The sequence below is a fragment of the Lissotriton helveticus genome, chromosome 10 (genome assembly GCF_964261635.1).
Source record: "Lissotriton helveticus chromosome 10, aLisHel1.1, whole genome shotgun sequence".
NCBI classification, from domain to species: Eukaryota; Metazoa; Chordata; class Amphibia; order Caudata; family Salamandridae; genus Lissotriton; species Lissotriton helveticus.
In genome coordinates, this window is record NC_136071.1 from 787,093,293 (window position 1) to 787,110,770 (window position 17,478).

Sequence of the window (17,478 nt, forward strand, 5' to 3'; positions counted from 1 at the left end):
CTAGCCTTGGATAGCGAAAAGGCTTTCGACAAAGTACATTGACAGTTTCTTTTCTGTACCTTGACTGCATTTAATCCAGGCTCCTCATTTATTCGGATGCATTTAGCTTTATATTCAGGTCCGTCTGCTCAACTCTTTATTAATGGTCAGATATCTAATAAATTGTTAATTAACAGGGATACGAGACAAGGGTGCCCGTTATCACCTTTACTTTTTCTGCTTGCTATTGAACCTTTACTAATTGCTTTTAGAAAGTCTATGGCAATGGAAGGTCACATTATTAACAATGTTCCTATTAAAACGCCAGTCGATCTGGCCTCTTCGATTCTTCCATTATTAAATTTAATTAACATTTATTCTCAGTTTTCAGTATATACACTAAATACTAATAAAACTGCATTTGTTCCTTTAATTGTTCACTGTTTACCTGTTATGGTTCCAAACACAGAAATTATTTGGCCAAAAGACAAAATCAAACACCTTGGTATATTATTTTCACATAACATAAACCAATCGATTTCCTTAAATTGTGACTGCATTTTTGATTATATTAAAGGCACATTTTAAAAGTGGTGTGCACTACATTTAACTTGGTGTGGAGAAGATAAATGCTGTTAAAATGGTTATTGCTCAGAAATGTTTTTATCTTCTCTAGCATACCTACACAGCTTAATCTTAAGTTCTAAACAAATATGGATAAATGTATTACTAAATTAATTTGGGATAACAAATCTTGTCTAAGTTATAATAAATTAAAACTGGCTAAGATCAGTAGTGGATTAGGTTTGCCAGATTTTGTAAATTATCACAAACGATTCCTTTTAAAACAAAATATGTCATGGTTTCAATCTAGAACACTTGATAATACACCTGCATGGCTCCGTACGGAACAAAATTTGGTTGGACCATTACCTTTGCGTGCATTAGTCACTATGACTAACTCTACTGGTTTACTTCATAGATCAGTAATATTTATGTCTACAAAATTAATAATGCACAATTTATTTTGATTGTATTTTTCAATATCCTATGTCACTTACATTACATTCATCATTATAGTATAATCATAGGCTTAAATAACTCGCACCCAAACAATTTGGAATTACTGGACTAGAGCTGGTATTTTTTATTTAAAAGATATTTATCATAGCAATATATTTTTAACTTTGATGAATTGCAACAATTATTTAAGTTAAAATCTTCAGATAGGTATAAATACAAACTTTTGTGTAATTCAATCCTTGACTCCTTTCCTAATACTTGTAGTCAGACTGAGACCTCTGATTTGGCATTGTATATTTAAAGTATTGCTTCCTTGTTTAAATACATGGGAGATCGTTGAGACACATGCTTTATGACTGTCCTATTGTTGGTCAGTTTTGGATGGATGTTTGGAATATCATGATCAAAATTCTGAATATTAGGGCCAATTTTTCTTATGCTATATTAATTTGCAAGTCGTCTCACTTACAACAAATTGACTGATCTTAGTGGCAAAGTACCAGATTTTTTTAACTCAGCAACATTGAAATCCCTTACTGCCAATTGGAAAAGTTCTTCATTACTGTCAGTGCATACTTGGTGGGCATGGATAATTTTTCATAGAAGAGGAGCTAATTTATCTCTTACCCCTAACGCTTTTAATTATCATATATTCTGGAAACCAATTGATGATTTCATAGCTTTAAAGTTGTAACTAATCTTAGTTATGTTAATTATTTAATGCATAAAAAGCTATTTTAGTTATAGTTGAGTTGCTCTAGCTAAGATTTATTATGGTATTGACAATTTGTTTGATTTTATTTCTATTGTTTCTCCTCTCTCTTTTTCTATATATTCCAATTGTATTTATTGGTACTTAGGTGTTCCTTACCGAGTATTAAGCTGACATTTGAATATTCGATAAATCATTTGTTATTGAGTTGTGAATTACTTGTACCTCTTTCCTGTGCTCTTATCGGTATGGTCTTATGAATTTCTTATCAAAATTCAGTAAAATATTTGAACACAAAAGCATACATGGGATCACCTAACAGGAAGGACCGATGTGTGACATCTCCCAGAAACAGAACGGCAGTGAAAGAAAATATGACATCAACTGCGAACAACACACACATTGTTCCACACACAGAGAAAACCATAAAAAATCATATGGAAACAGACAATCACCATGCAACACATTCTGGGAAGGAGAGGTGAACACAACAGCATTCATCATTAATCAAGAAGTAACACAGGAGACAAATTATTGCTCAAACCACACTTTACAGGAGTAGGTTCAGGAATATCCATACAATTGATCAAGGCACATGTGCAAGTGTGGACTGATACCTACTTGTTATAACACGCAATGGGGAATCATATCAACATGCATACCACCATTGGAAGATACTTCTAGCACCACAAACCTGACCACAGCCTGGAAAATTAACCTTACCTCAGTGTGTACCCACCCGCCTAATGCGTGTTGTCAGTTTGTCACTAATCTGCAACCATCAACTCATGCAAGAACCTGCTACACTCCCAAATGTGAGACCAACTAAAATCCATGCAATCAAGACAAATAGGAGATGGACACGAGTAGCACAGACAATTATATTACCACCCCACAGTAGCTCCATACATCACCTGTCCAAACAAGCAGGGGACCAGTTGAGAGGACCAGGGCCGGAAGCTACTCCACAGCACACAAAGATCCACAACACCAGCACTAGTGCATGTGAGCCACAACTGTCTCCTCCTAAAAAGATTGACAGAATGAGCCTGTTCTGTGGTGGCAGAAAGCCCAGTTTCACTATACCCCATGTGCACATTCTTCCCTATGATATACGCCAGCACTGAAGTTGCTCTGTTATTCTACCTGATCCCAGAGATAATACTGTTGTGATGCCATGTACAGGTGATCATGTGCCCAAGAGCAATATAGTAGATGGCATCACAGCTCAGTGTTAAATACCACAGTCGAGCATATTGGACACATGGCACCACAAGTTGGGGTTGGATGCCTACCAGCCATGAGTGAATGGGAAGATGTAGTGGCTTCTGGAACCTCAAGGAAGCACATTGGAGGACTCACCAGGATTAATGATCACGTTTAGTACAAGAGTATCAGAGAAAGCATGTTACTGATAACCCACAAGGATGAGGACACCAGGGCTTGTGGGCAGCAGCTGTGTCAGGCACATCTGTGGTGGTTCCCTAAAATGCGGCACTAGAACCCCTACCAGATTTGAAGGAATAGATGTGCTTGTTGCACTTGCAGAGGGAATATCCAGGTTCTGTGTAAGTTTGTTATGTAATAAACGTGCTCCATAGGTGGCAGATGGCCAAAGTAAAGGCATGATCTCAGCACTGTGCCTGGACATATGAATTCCTAGGTTCTGATGTCCTTTTCAGGGAACATTAAAGATTCAGTCTGCTCATGGGTGTGTCTAAAGCGGAATGTTTGTACTTGAGACTAGTCATCTCGATTTATATGATGATCTTGTTGAATTATGTTAACTTGTTGCAAGAAACGGCACACACATTGATATGTTTGCAGATAGATCCTCTTCCAAGGACTTCCGGTCATAATTGGTCTGCAGAAAGCATGAAGGGCCCAGATCACAAAGTCATTAACACCCATAAATTAGCCTTATAAGCTCAGATGGTTGTATTTGCAACTGCAAGGAATTCATACATGGTGACCTTACAATTCTAACTCATTTTACATAATATCACCCCCATGATCACATGATAATGCACACAGGTAAACCTCAGGCAAGAGATGGGGAGTGGGTACATCAAAGTATGTTTAGCCTTGATAAACTGTAATCACTCACATGGTCAGCAAGCGCCAGCTGCTGACCATAATCTCGTTATCAGAACATCAACTTTCATACCATGACCGGAAGTGTATGTATGCGAGTGTAGATTTACTTTACTTAACACACATATGAGACACACCAGAAAAATGATGCAAAAACAATATGAGACGTGATCATATAGCCATCAATCAGATTTAGTGCACAAACACTGATTCCTGTGGTAATACCCCATTCCCGAAAAAAAAACTTGGAATGCTATACTAATTCTCGCCCCACTGGAATTACCACTACCCAGGATATCTAGATGCAGAATTGCTGATGTGTATTTCCTGTGTCATAACGAGAGCCAAAGTGTTTTGAGTGATTCAAAACATATATTATGAATTGTCTGCTGGTCAAGATTTTTAGGCTCAGGTATTCTTTCAATTAAAAAAATGCTGGGTTACTTTTTGAAATAGTTTTCAGACCATTATGTAATCAATAAGGGGTCCTTTACAACTCAGGTTAAAATGACTTAACCCTTATGGCTTTTAAATGGCATTTTTGATGCAAAATATACTCCTTACACAATAGGGATCTGAAATGTTCAATTGCTTCTTTATTGGGAAAAAGAATATCCATTTCTCGAAGGAGAAGCATTGTATTTTTTAAATCAAAACTGGATTAGTCATGATGAAATAGAAGGTGGATTGTTATGTGGTGTTCTTGTGAGACTTCACTGTGTAATAATATCATTGTCTCTATCAGGTCAAGTTAGGTTAATATTGAACTCAGTCCTGGGTATCTGTGGCACTGAGCAGTCAGGCTTAATCAAAGAACTAGTGTAAAACATTTAGAAGTACCAACACAGTCTACAAAAAACACATCCCAATAAAAGTACAACACCAATTTATAAAATTCGATTGTATTATTATCTTTAGATAGACACCAAACTACAAAAATCTTTTGAGAGAAACCTCAGATATGGTCGTTCAAAATTAAAATAAATCATCTTTAAATTGCAATAAATCAGAAGAAGTATCTTAGCGGTTTTGAACCAACGGCTGGAACTACTACTAAAGTATCTTGGATGAGCCACAATGGGTTGGTAGCTGTTCATGGGACCACTTAGGTCCAGGGAGACAGCTCCCTCAGGGTCTTCACTGTATTTTTATCCCTCATCCCGATCCAACAAAGAAGACGTCCTAATGCTGGGGATACAGGATGCTAAGGATGCTGAAGAAGCTGAAGATACTGAAGAGGTGTTGTGCGACTTCCTGGGGCTACCTTTGGGTCCAAAAACATCAGGGGCAGTCTCTTATTTCAGGACTAGATTTTCCCACCTTGGGCCAGTGGAGTCCAGTGCAGGTTGATTTGCAACACCCGGTTACATCGGGGTCCAGGAAGCAGCAGAGCAGTCATTCTGTCTTCTTTGCAGTCCAGTAGTTATCTGAGGACTGTGTGCCAAAGATGCCACTTTTATGCCATCTTTGTATTTGTGGCAGACAGGACTCACTAGCCAATGGGGCAACAGTTTCCACAGGATCATACTTCCCAATTTACATCACTTGTTGGTGGTTTGGACAGAAATAATTCCAGAGTACCCTTCTCTGCGTAAATCCAAGATGACTCCGGTCCTTTCCCCATGTGTGGAGCTCTGGTAACTCCCGCTGGAAAACCAATTCACAACAGTTTCTTTCCATGTGGAAGAAATGCCAGCCTGTCTTCTGACACAAAAGAGAGGACTGGCTAAGTTGTGATCAGGATTTGCTTCACTGAGGCGGTAGCGCAGTGAGGCTAGGCCACCTGTGGGCCACCACCCAGTAGTTCTTCTGCTAGCTGCTAGAAGAAGCCACACCTCCTCCCACCAACAGCTACTCCCACCAACAGTTCTCTTTGGTTCTGTTACTGGGGGTGCTTCAGACCTTCAGACCTCCTAGAAGGGGACAGCCTGTTGTCACATGTACTAGAGGTTTGGGCAGCAAAGCGCGACTTTCTAAAGCCACTGTTGCCTTAAAAGTTAGTTTGTATCCAACTTCAGCAATAAATCAGGTTTTGTACTTTGAAGTACCATGTTCGGTGGTCCAATATGGACGTTAGCACTTAGCACGTGGGTTAGTGAAACTCCATGTTAGACAATGGGACTACCTGGCTTACTACAGTATCACAACAATACTGAGTTTTTACTGTCAGGACATTTACAGTATAAATTCTACATGTCCTTCTTTCTAATATCAGCACCCAGCCATATGGTCATATAAGACCTGGGGGTAACTTATAGATATTAAAAAGGAAGGTTTGGACCCCACAAAAGTTTTTTTTGGCTATGTCAAGTTGGCAGCTTGGAAGCTGCCTGACTAGGCTGTAATGACAGACCGAGAGCCATGTTTTCACGTGGTCATAACAGTGGATGAACAACAAGTGCTGCAGTCCACTGTTGACACTTTTCTTATAAACTGTATTTATCGTTTTATAGAACAAGTACATGCAATGAAGCTAAAGCTAAACATAAAACACAAATACATGTGTGGCACAACAAAGGACTAGAATGGAAAAAATGAAAGCAAGTAGAAGGCCAGTAAAAACGATAGAGACAAGTTACACTTCAAATAGAGTCTTGTCTACGTGATAGGTGACTTTCCTTGAAGGAAGGCCAACTGGACCCTGTGCCGGCTTAAATAGGCAAGGACCTGTTACCCTTTTATGGTATTGTTCAAACCTCTTATGTTCCATGTCATGCATGGGGGAGAGTTGAAATGTCAAGTCTCTAGTGATATGTGTAAGCGTAATATCTGAGGGAATCACAATATAGGAATGAGAGTTTTAAGTCTAGTCCTGATATGTACCACAAGAGAGGAATGGCTTCAACAATCAAGAGAACAAAAAACACAAGCAATCTTTCCCCATACTCTTTTCCCAAACCCACTCCAGCAAGAACAGCTGCTGGAGAACCCAAAACACTCAAATAAACACAGTGTTATACACCTCAGGAGGGAAGTGACAGCACCCTGAGGAGCAAACCCCAGTAAGCATTCTCGTGTATCGAAACAGCAATGAACCCACTATGTCACATGTGCACCAGGGAAAGTAGGCTCCCAGTCAGCGGGGTTGTCATAGGCGGGGCCATCGCCAGGGTAGGATCCACCAAGTGCGTGTTTCTTTCAGAACTGTGCGACATTTGCAGGGATATATAAAGCATAGTGCTGACCTTTTAGCTCCACAGGGAGACATGCAGGGTAAAGCAAACCATATTTAAGTGTACTCTTTTGGAGAGATCGTTTAGCATCCATACATTTACAATGGGCTTCCTGAGCCTCTGGCATGTAATCCGGAAAGATGGGAAACTGCGGTGCCCTGATACTGCAACAGGTCCTTATCGCCGGACAGGTGCAAATCGGTATATGATCTCTGAAATTAAGAGTCCTGGCAATGAAAAATTGCAGCAGCTCTCTGGGAACCGGATGCTGAACAAGTTTGCGGCGTGCCCGTTCAACCACAAAGGTATCAGTGAAGGATTGCATGTCAAAGTTCTGCCAAAAGATGCTCTATAAGACATCCATACATCCAGTGTTGGTGGAGTTTGGTATTCCAGCAATGCAGATGTTGTTACGTTGGAACCTCTCCTCTAAATCTTCCTTCTTGGTGGTTGTGGTTTTCAGGATGCGTTGAACATACTTGAGTCGTTTCATCACCTCAACATTGCCTTTTCATACCTCCGAAAGTATGAGCTCTGCACCCTCAAGTCTAGTAGTGTCTTTCAAGGCATTAATGGCATCCAGGCAATGTGTTAGAGTATCAAATCTAGAGTCAATCTCACTGAAACCGGCACTTATTTGAGACATAATTGCGGCAGTGCCAGTAAGGGGTTGTGGGGGTCAGCCACTGTATGGTCTGAGGTGCCACTAGCACTGGGTGGCGAATGCTGGTGGTGTGGAGTTTCGGCAGTTTCAAAGTTGAGTTCCTATTTCTTAGGATCTCCACGACCCATTGTGGCAATGAATACCGCATTTGCTAGTAGATACAGTGTTTACCAGATCAAGAGATCAATGGAGGCAAAGATGTTATTGCATTCCTCAATAGGGCAATGGAATCACCTGCACCACACAGTAGCACAAGTAAAAACAGCCTAGAGCACAGTGCCAGAGGGGGCGTACGAGGACAGAGGCAGTAGTAATAGCAACAATAGTTCAAAGGCAAAGTCTCAGTCTAAGCGTGATGTATGTAATGGGCTCATCTGATCGGCATGGCGTGGACACTACAATGAAAGCGCTCAGCAGTGCAGTAAAGATGTAGGAGCCATGGAACGTAGCAGGAAGAGAGCATTTGGTGTCTATGTATGCCGTCAGCTGGCAACAGGTGAGAGAGCTCCACAACCCCGGGGGTGGCAGCCACACTCCTCCAATCCAGCCCCCCTGCACACACGAGTGGTAGAAATATATAAGGGCACCTCTCATCTGCCTGAGGCAGCGAACATGGGAGGCAGAAAAACAATATGACTGTAGGACAGATCAGGCAGCTCAAGCAATAGGGGTGAGGTCGGACACATCCGAGAGTTCCAGTTTGAATCTTCAGGATTTAGTCAAAAGTGTTTATAGTGCCGCAGCACCTTTAACAGCAAATCCCTGTATGAAAGTTATCCTTTTGCCAGGATCACCCTCATTTTTGTGACTGATGCTGGTGGTTACTGATTTTGAAAGTACCCTGAGCTCTGCTAACTAGGCCCAGGGCCAGTGCTATCATCTAAAGGTCAACAAAAGGTGTTGGTAGTCGGTATAATTCTAATTGGCAAGTCAATCAATCAAGTAGGGCTTGTATAGCACAGCTTATCAACTTGGTGCTTACTGCAAGGATCCATCGAAAATTAGTCGCAGAGCCAGGTCTTGAGTCCCTTCCTGTACTGGGTAAGCGAGGGGGCCGTGCCGAGGTGATGGGGAGGTGTGAAAAGGAGCATTCTCTGGAGCGGCAGCGGCAGATACGTGGTATCGATGTGAGATGTGCGGAGTGGAGATTACTGGTGGGTCGTTTAAAAAGCAGGCAGTGGTTCAGGAAGGCGGATCATTGGTCAAGGAGGGCTTTGTAGGCGTGAGTCAGTAGATTGAAAAAGCATTGCTTCTGGATGAGGATCCAGTTGAGGTCCTTCAGGTGCTGGGTGATGTGGGTTCTCTTGGGTCGGTTGAAGATCAGTCGGTCAGCCGCCTCCTGGACCGTGTGGAGTCTTTGCATGAGTTTGATGGTGGTGCCTGTATGGAGTCCTTTGCCTTAGTCTAGTCAGCTGGTGAGGAAGGCCTGCAGCACTGTTTTCCTGGTGTGGATGGGAAGCCAGTCCCTAGTATATGGTAGTGCATGTGGGTTTAGAGATCCCAGTTAACTTAATGCACGCAAGTGTGCACTGCCTTGGTGTCTGGTGTCATTTTAAATCCAGGCCCGCTTTGCAGGCTGGTTTTAAAATAAAACCATGTTTAGAATTAAAAGCACTTCCAAAGTCCAAAACTACCTTTTAATGATGTATAAGTCACCCTCAGGTCTTCCATAGGTGATCCATGGTTAGGATGCCATGTTATAAATAGCAGTGACAATATAGGAGATGTTTTATATTCCCTGGTAAGGAAAAACAGCCAAAGTCGTTTTTCCTATTGTAGTGCTGCTAGCCCCATGGGCTAACATGGAAACAGCGTTATTACATTTAATAAAGTCTATCTTTGCATTAGAGCTTGCTAGCATTATCGGAATGGACAATCCTGTAGTTACCTAAAGCAGCCCTGTAGCCCCATCTTCTGATTGGTCAGCCACTGGTAGCTTGAGCCAAGCTGCTGCTTGAGTGGGTGTGAAGAAGTCTGGGGCTGAAACAATACAGCAATTTGGTGGAAGGGGATTTGCTTCCTGGAGAAGCCAGGGAGAGTAAGGGGGCTCGGGAGATAAGCTAGACTTCATTGGCAGGAGAAGAGATGTCCCAGGACCTCGGCCAGCCCCACTTCCTTGATCCCCAGCCAGGTGGGAGCCCCGAATTACATTAGGAGAGAGGCCGGAAGGTGAGTGTAGTCAGTTAGCCACACCTTTGGGTTGGGTTAAACAGACACACACACCAAGGAGAGATTTTCCCCATTTTGATGTTTGTGAGAGCAGTGCATTCTGGGTCACAAATATGCCACACTTCACAGGAAGTGGTCATAGCGGAAGGAGGTAACATTACCTCTATTGGTTGGGGTGTTCCCTCCTCTTGCCAGCCCAAAATGGAGGCTAATATGGGAGAGCAGCCGGAGCGTCTCAGAACACTGGCTGGAGAATCAGAAGAAGGACTGCCCTGCTGGACCCTTGGCTTCACCACAAAAGTACTGCACCTACTGAACTCACAAGGCTCAACAAAGAATGGGATGTGCCTGACTCAAAGGAAAAAGAGTAGATGTCCTGATCAGCAAAAGGTACAAAAGAGCTGGAAGACGTTACTTGCAAAGCCAAAGAGAGGATCACTCCAGCTGACTAGTTGCAACTGGATTTTCCTGAAGAGCCCTATCCACCCTTGGCAGGACTACTGGGCTATTTCTCCCTAAAGAAACTCAGAAACAATCAGATCTCAAAGTTTGGAAAGTTTCTACAAAGTATTGCATAAAAACTCCAGGAGGAGACTGATACATCGTTGTTGACTTGCCAAACGGCTTGACCATGCTGGCTTGTCCAGCTGAAAGCTCTGGTGCCCCTCGCCGTGGTAATAAATGCTTCACATATACCTGTCTACTAAGTGAAGTCTGACTGCTCACTTGGTTTGAGCAAGGATTAATTTACTGACACTTTCCTGGATCTATTAATGATTGTGGTATTATTACTAGTTGAGGGCTACCTCCTACCCACTTTGCTAGACTCCTCAAGGGCCCTAGAGGCCAAATTCAAGTATTATCCGCTCATGCAGCACAAAAGCATTCAGTAGGGTAGCCGAAGCCCTCAGTACAAGCACCCATGAGTTCTGATCCTGCTTGGAGAAATCGGGCTGCATGCAACTCATGCTGTAGCACCCAGTGGTGCAAGCCCTCTCTCCTGAGTGGTACTGCCAGAGTCTCTCAGTTATTGAAGCAGGTCCCGGCTCACAAAGATGCGGTAAGCCGTCCTTCCAGCAGGGAGTTGGCGGAATCCTTTCTCATGCACATCACTGGAGCCCGGGGATGATGCAGAGTCTTCCAGGGCATCCTCAGTAGTCCTCTGGAGTATGTCAGTGGCAGCTCAGTCACTGTGCGGGCTCGACCGAAAGTAACCTCAGTGCTTTCTTCGGGCGACGGCCTGAAACTTCTTGGCAACGTTGCTACCAGCAACCCCTCCAGGCATACAGGATTGCTGCAGTACTTTAGGGTACTGACTCCTTAGTTCAAAGCCTTCCACCACGGCAAGTATCAGTCTCCGTACACCAACAATAGCAACTTTACCCATGGTCACTCCTGACATGCAGGGTCACAACAGCGCAGCGGTTTTGGTTTGGCAAGTCCCTCATGGCCCTACCTGTTGGCTTAGTTCACGGCGGCCTTCTCCTGGCATACAGAAAGTCATCAAACTGACACTCGTGCACACCGGTTATGGCACAATTGGTGCACAGCTGAATCCTCAAACCTTGCACAGAGAGTCCTCATGATAGGGTTCACCACCGGACCTCGCTCCCTCCAACGGTTTCCTCTTCCTCACAGGGCACACTGGTTTTGACCAGGAGGCAGCAATTGGAGCTACTGCATCCCGTGCAGGTGGTCTTGGTTGCCCTAGGTGATGTCCCCTCATCTAGTAGGCCTTTGTCCCAGGTCCTGTTCACAGTCAGAAGTCTTGCAGAGCTTCCTCTCCTCAAGCATCCCCTCTGGCTGCTTGGCAGATGAAAAAGTTTGGGGTCCCAACCTCCCCTTCTTATGGCCAATTTCCAGAGAGCAAAATGTGATTTAGTGTCCGAGTCTTTGAAGTTTGATGTTGAGGTTCTGCTTATTTTGAAGTTTTCACTTATCTTTTTCTGCTTACCTCTTAACAGGATGTCTGCTCCAGCAGGCAAAACTCCAAAGCTGATTGGCTGATTGACCAACAGCTAAATTAATGGGAGGGACCAGAGTTCACACCAAGATGTCAGCCACAGTGATATGTGCATCAAAAGGTAAATCCCGGTACCCAGCTCTATTCTTTATGATTCTCTTATCAGCCTTATCTCCTTGCGGAGATGTGTCCAGGTCCCTTTCTTGTGATATATCACTGAATCAAAGAGCAACCTTTTCAAGGAAGAGTCTTTTCCTTCCTTCCTCCAGTGTGTCCCACCTAGCTCACAGGAAAGCAGCAATACACAAGTCTGTCTAGAGGAATGCCTCTCTTAATCATTTCTTCACCTTGGCATCCAAAAATGAAATTGAGGTTCCCCCATGTAATGCGTCACTTCGGGCACTCTTATTCCGTGTACATTTATAGCCCACTTACTGTTCAGTACTGTTATCTCCCTTCATTTTGCCTCTGTAGTCACGCATGCATTCAGTACACACATTCAGTCTGTGAACTGTTCAGTTCTTTAGCTTGTCCTTATTATACCAGGGTGCGCTATTTACAAACACATACACTGCCAGCACACACATTTCCCGTGTGTGTGCTGCCCAACATTTCATCCTTCGTGTATTGTGCTTCACACAAGCACATGTACATTCAGAATGTGCTTTCATTGCACATGCACATTACTACATCTCTCCTGTAATGTATTCCCACTTGGCCAACATACACTCAGTATATGCACTTACCACACATGTACTGCACAGCACTGCTCTATCCTTGTATTGCACCCTCCCCAGGCACATATGCATCTAGCACAGTCATTACTCCTGCGCTATTTAGCATTTCAAATTTACCTGATTTAGGCCATGGTTTAGGTAAGCACAGTGAAGCTGAATGTTTAAATATGTGAGTGAGCCAGTTGACTTCACTCCAGTAACACAGGTAAAAAGAACCTGTTCACTACTGCTATCACAAATTCAAAAAGAACAATTGATGGACAGAATGCAGAGCAATGTCATACATTCACCCCAGTACAGAGATCTGGGCCTAAATCCATTGTTTTTTTTTGCTCACCATGCCATTCCACTTTGAACCCAGCCATATGCAAATCAATCTTGACTCTGTGCACAATGGGAACAGTCCAGCCCGAACTGCCAGGCCAGATCCTCCCTGGACTGGAAACAAGCATCCTAGGTCTGGTTTCGAGGTTTCACCCCTCATCAGCCAGGATAGCTCGACTCCAGTGGCATGGAGAACACAGGACCCCCGTCCGGGCATACCCCGTCCCACTAGGGGTGACAAATACAAACAGAACAATTGATGTACAGAATGCAGAACAATGTCATACATTTACTGCGTTTGTGCTGCCTTACTCTTGGGAAAGGCAGTACCTTCTTCTTGGAAGCCCCTCCTGATCCAACAAGACATTTGCATCATTTGCATCATCTGTGTTCACTTAAGACAAAGAAATCTGAATTAGGGGTCCAGACAACAGTACAATCGGGCACTCAGAGCAGGGGTACATGTCTTCAACCATGCAGAGCACTTTTCTTCCCAACAGCATATCTATCCAGCAACCTTCAGCTCCCTCTAGGCACCTCGCTTTTACACAAGTCACATCTGTTTTATCTATTCCTCGATATGCGGCCAGGTTGGGTGTTTTTCTGTTGTTATCCTGTTCATTGTGGTTCTCCCATAGCCTTGCAACTAACAATTTTATTTTGTGCCATAATAGGTGGGCTATTAGGCACCTGCCCCTTGTGCTTCCTTCCCATCCCATGAAGTCCAATCACCACAGTATTAGCCAATTGTGTACCATTCATTGCTGTTTGATGGTTTGGGGCGGGGAAATCAGTATATTTCCCCAACTTGCGTCTCTCACCAACTAAAATGTCAAGTTGATAATTCCATTTCCTACTTGTTAAGCTTTCAGGCGTGGAAAAAGGTCATCAAGCAGCACTCCCATTCTGTGGCCTCTTAAAAAGTCTGTAGATTGTCTTCCCTGCTGATTTATCACAGGGCACTCCCGTACGTAGCATGTAGTAGAATCCTCTGCCTTCTTCAGAACACCTATTTCAGGTTGATGGGGTCAATATGAATTTCTTGTTGTCCTGCCATTGTTCCACACAACGGTTCTGGCACTTACCGTTTACCTAGTTAGGTGCAGAATAAATGTTGTGTGTGTTTTTCTCCAAAAACTAGCCTAATTTATTATGGATACATTCTTAGCATCACAGCAGGATTACCATCTTCTGCATAATAACTCTGTACAAGGGTCTTCACTATCGTCACTATTGTCATCCTTGGCTGACATGCCCACAGAACAATGACACATCTAGTTTGATCCCCTGAGGGTACCTTTCGGGTATATAAGTGCCACATCTTTGCTGGGCAAGCCAGAGGAGAAAACGTCCATGCTGACACGAGACGCTGAAGTCTCTGCACGCAGACACTCCAGCATTCAGTGGTCTGATATCCCTTGCGGGGGGTTCCAACTTGAGACCAAGACGGGCTCCTTCATTCTCTCACAGGTAATGTGGTTGGCTCTTTCCTAGGAGGGTTCTTGGCAATACACCTAGATAAATGCTAGGTACACTTGGGTACATCTTGTAAGGGTTTTCATGGTATCAGTACGCATTCTCACTGGCATGTACTTATATGCCTGCATATATTCACTGTTTTAGCACTACCTTCTATTAACTCTACAGGTGCTTGTCATCGTCTATATCTGTTTCTGTCTTAGGTTGTTGCAGTACACGTATTTTACACTAGAATGACGATGGTTCAATAAATGCTTATTGAAAACGTCCCCACCGTTTATTCTGTGTATCTCTCTGAGCCAAAGTGAGCACGAATGACTGAGCCAAAGGTACTGTACTGTTTCTATGATCCCTGAGGGGTCAGGGTTGTCATGTTCCATAGTTGCCAGAAACTATTCGCTCCTTGGTAAGATAGTGGCACTGTGAGCTAGCTGGTCTACAGGCGAATGTATCCTGTGGGGGTGTCTGGATTTAGTTTGGACACCAATCCCCTATATAGATTTATAAGACCTACACAGCAGAGTCAAGTACATTCTATGTAGGTAGTTTAATGGGGTGTATTTGATTTGAGCATTTCTAGACTCTGTGCTTGCGTCTTCCACCACCACTTATTGCACTTGCATTTATATGATAGCATACACGTGCCTTGCACAGGAACACAGGTAAAGTAGAATTGATCTGAGAACGTGGGAACCAACAGGATCTGCCTTTCTCCTGATGCCAGTGCTGGCAGTAGATGTGTTAATATATTTCAGCCTCATTGCCACATAGTTTAACTAATGGATCGAACTGCAGACTATTAGAGGTCTTACCTCAGCTGATTGCGAAACAAATTTCATACTGCATTGCGGTCGTGTAGGCCAGGAGATGCCTGATAATTATTGCCCTACAGGGGCAAATGTTTTTATCTCTTCATCAATGGTGGCAGTAGGCAATGTTTAGGCCTGGCCTAGAGACAGATTTTGCTGTCATGCTGGGCTCCTGTAATCCAAAAAACCATGCAAATATATATATATGCATAGAATATATGTAACTATCTTTTATTTTTTATTACATGAAGCTGGCGATACAGCAAAGAAGAACTTTGGGCCAGCACTCTTCAATTAGTGGTCAGTATAACTGTTGTTTACATTTTGTTTCTGTCAAATAAACAAACAGCATGGGGCAAGGGGGAATGACCACTTCTGTTTTTGGCTCGATTGCACTGTGAGTGGGGGCTTTTGCCTGATGAATACACCCACATATAAAGAAGCGCACTTCACTGCTATGGCTGGTGGGCCAAGCAAGGCTCTTGGTTTCCCAATCTTTATCTCTTAGTTTTTTAGTCATCGTTGTGTTTAAATATGTCTTCGTGTTCCTGTAAATAAAAGGCAATAGCACCTTTTCTTTTTGACCATGAGAATCACATTTTTCTGTGATTTCTTTAGCCAGGTTTTCTATGAAGCACTGGCACTGTTCTATATGTCATAGTTATTTTTTCATTTTTTTCCATACATATAGCTACATAATTCGATGGCAGCATATTTTCTTTTTTCTTCTTTCTGTTTTGTGGTATATGCTTGCAAAAAAGAAAAAAAAGTGCAAAAAATGTAGCCTTCACAGTTCCCACAAGCCTAGACCTATTGGCTGTAACAATGCTTGTTTAAATGTGGCCTCGTAACGGCTCATATTAAGTTGTTTTCAACTGTATTTACTTAGTCTCATTATTTCGTGATACTTGATATTTTGGCCATAACACTTTCTCACATCAATATTTTAGTCTTTGATAGGATGACATGTAACCACTAATGAACCAATAAACAGTCTGTTTTTGACAGTTAAATGGTCATGGTCAGTACTTTAGTCAGTCGTTCAGCATAGCACTCATCATGCAGAATGTGCAATAATATTTATTGGAGACAAGGGGAGCAACCTGACCCCCTCAATGACAGCCCCCACTACCAATGTCCAGGCAATTAATAATTGTAAGGGGAAAGAGATTGCCTCTTAATGCAATATGTCGGGCAATCACATGCAGTACTTAGTGTTTCTGCTCTGATTCAAAGATGATTTTCTTCATATTCAGGCTGCGTTCCACCTGGACATTCCATCTGCTTTGAGCAAGTTACATGTCTGAGATCTGTCGGGTTCCATCGGGCCAGTCACTCCTGCTACTGGCCTCATCAGGATTAACGGGCACTAATAATCAGGTTGTGTGCAGTCACGACCTGTGCAGGTAAGAGCGGAGGGATGACAAGGGAGCTCAAGATAAGTGATTTTCTTTTTTTAAATGTTATTTCCCCTCGTAGTCTTCTGTCGACTCCCCCACCAGCCCTGCCATGCCCCTGCACTGTCCCATCGCAGTTACCTGCACTGACCACGACTGGTAATGTGTACCAACATAATTATAAGCATAAAGCGAGCGGATGCATCTGATAAGCAGATGTGTTGCTATTGTGAGTGCAGTGGCACCTGGACTCATGGTTGTGAAGGGCCACAGCACACCGATTGTGGTTGTTCTTTACTGTCTAAAGTGTGGCTAAGGGGGCATCTCCTTTTTTGCAGCAGTGCCCAGACAAGATATGCCTCTTTTGCTTCGGGTTCAAATCAGGGGTGCCTACATGACAACCAGTATGGGCATCCTTAATACTTAGCAAGGACTAATATTTAAACAACTAGTCTGGGGCATTCTGCAGCAGTATATTATATCATATCATATCATGTTATATTATATCATATTATATTATGTTATGTTATATTAGCAAACTTGGGATATGTCAGTCTGATTGTAAGAGATATTTCCGTAGGAAATGGAACAGTAGCAAGCATTACATAGTATCTGTACTTGCAATCTTGGGAGCAGATGGACTGAAACTCTTTTAAAAGCAGAAAATCCCAAAGGGTTGGAATCGAATTCTACAGAAAACATGGCTCATGTAAGTTTAGGTTTTAGCATGGTCTCAATTTCAATTAGCATTTTGAAAACATATGCTCGTAGAGCGGTTCTTTCAAGAGACAGGCAGCAGACATCTTGCTTTTCCAGATCTGAGGAAAATATAAATTGCAACAAGTCCCTTCTGGCCGCCTATTTTGCAGGGTTTATTTATCATTTCATTGTATCAGTGCCTTGCATGATGAGATCTGTTATTGGAAATGAATCCAATGAACTAAAAATAGAGAGG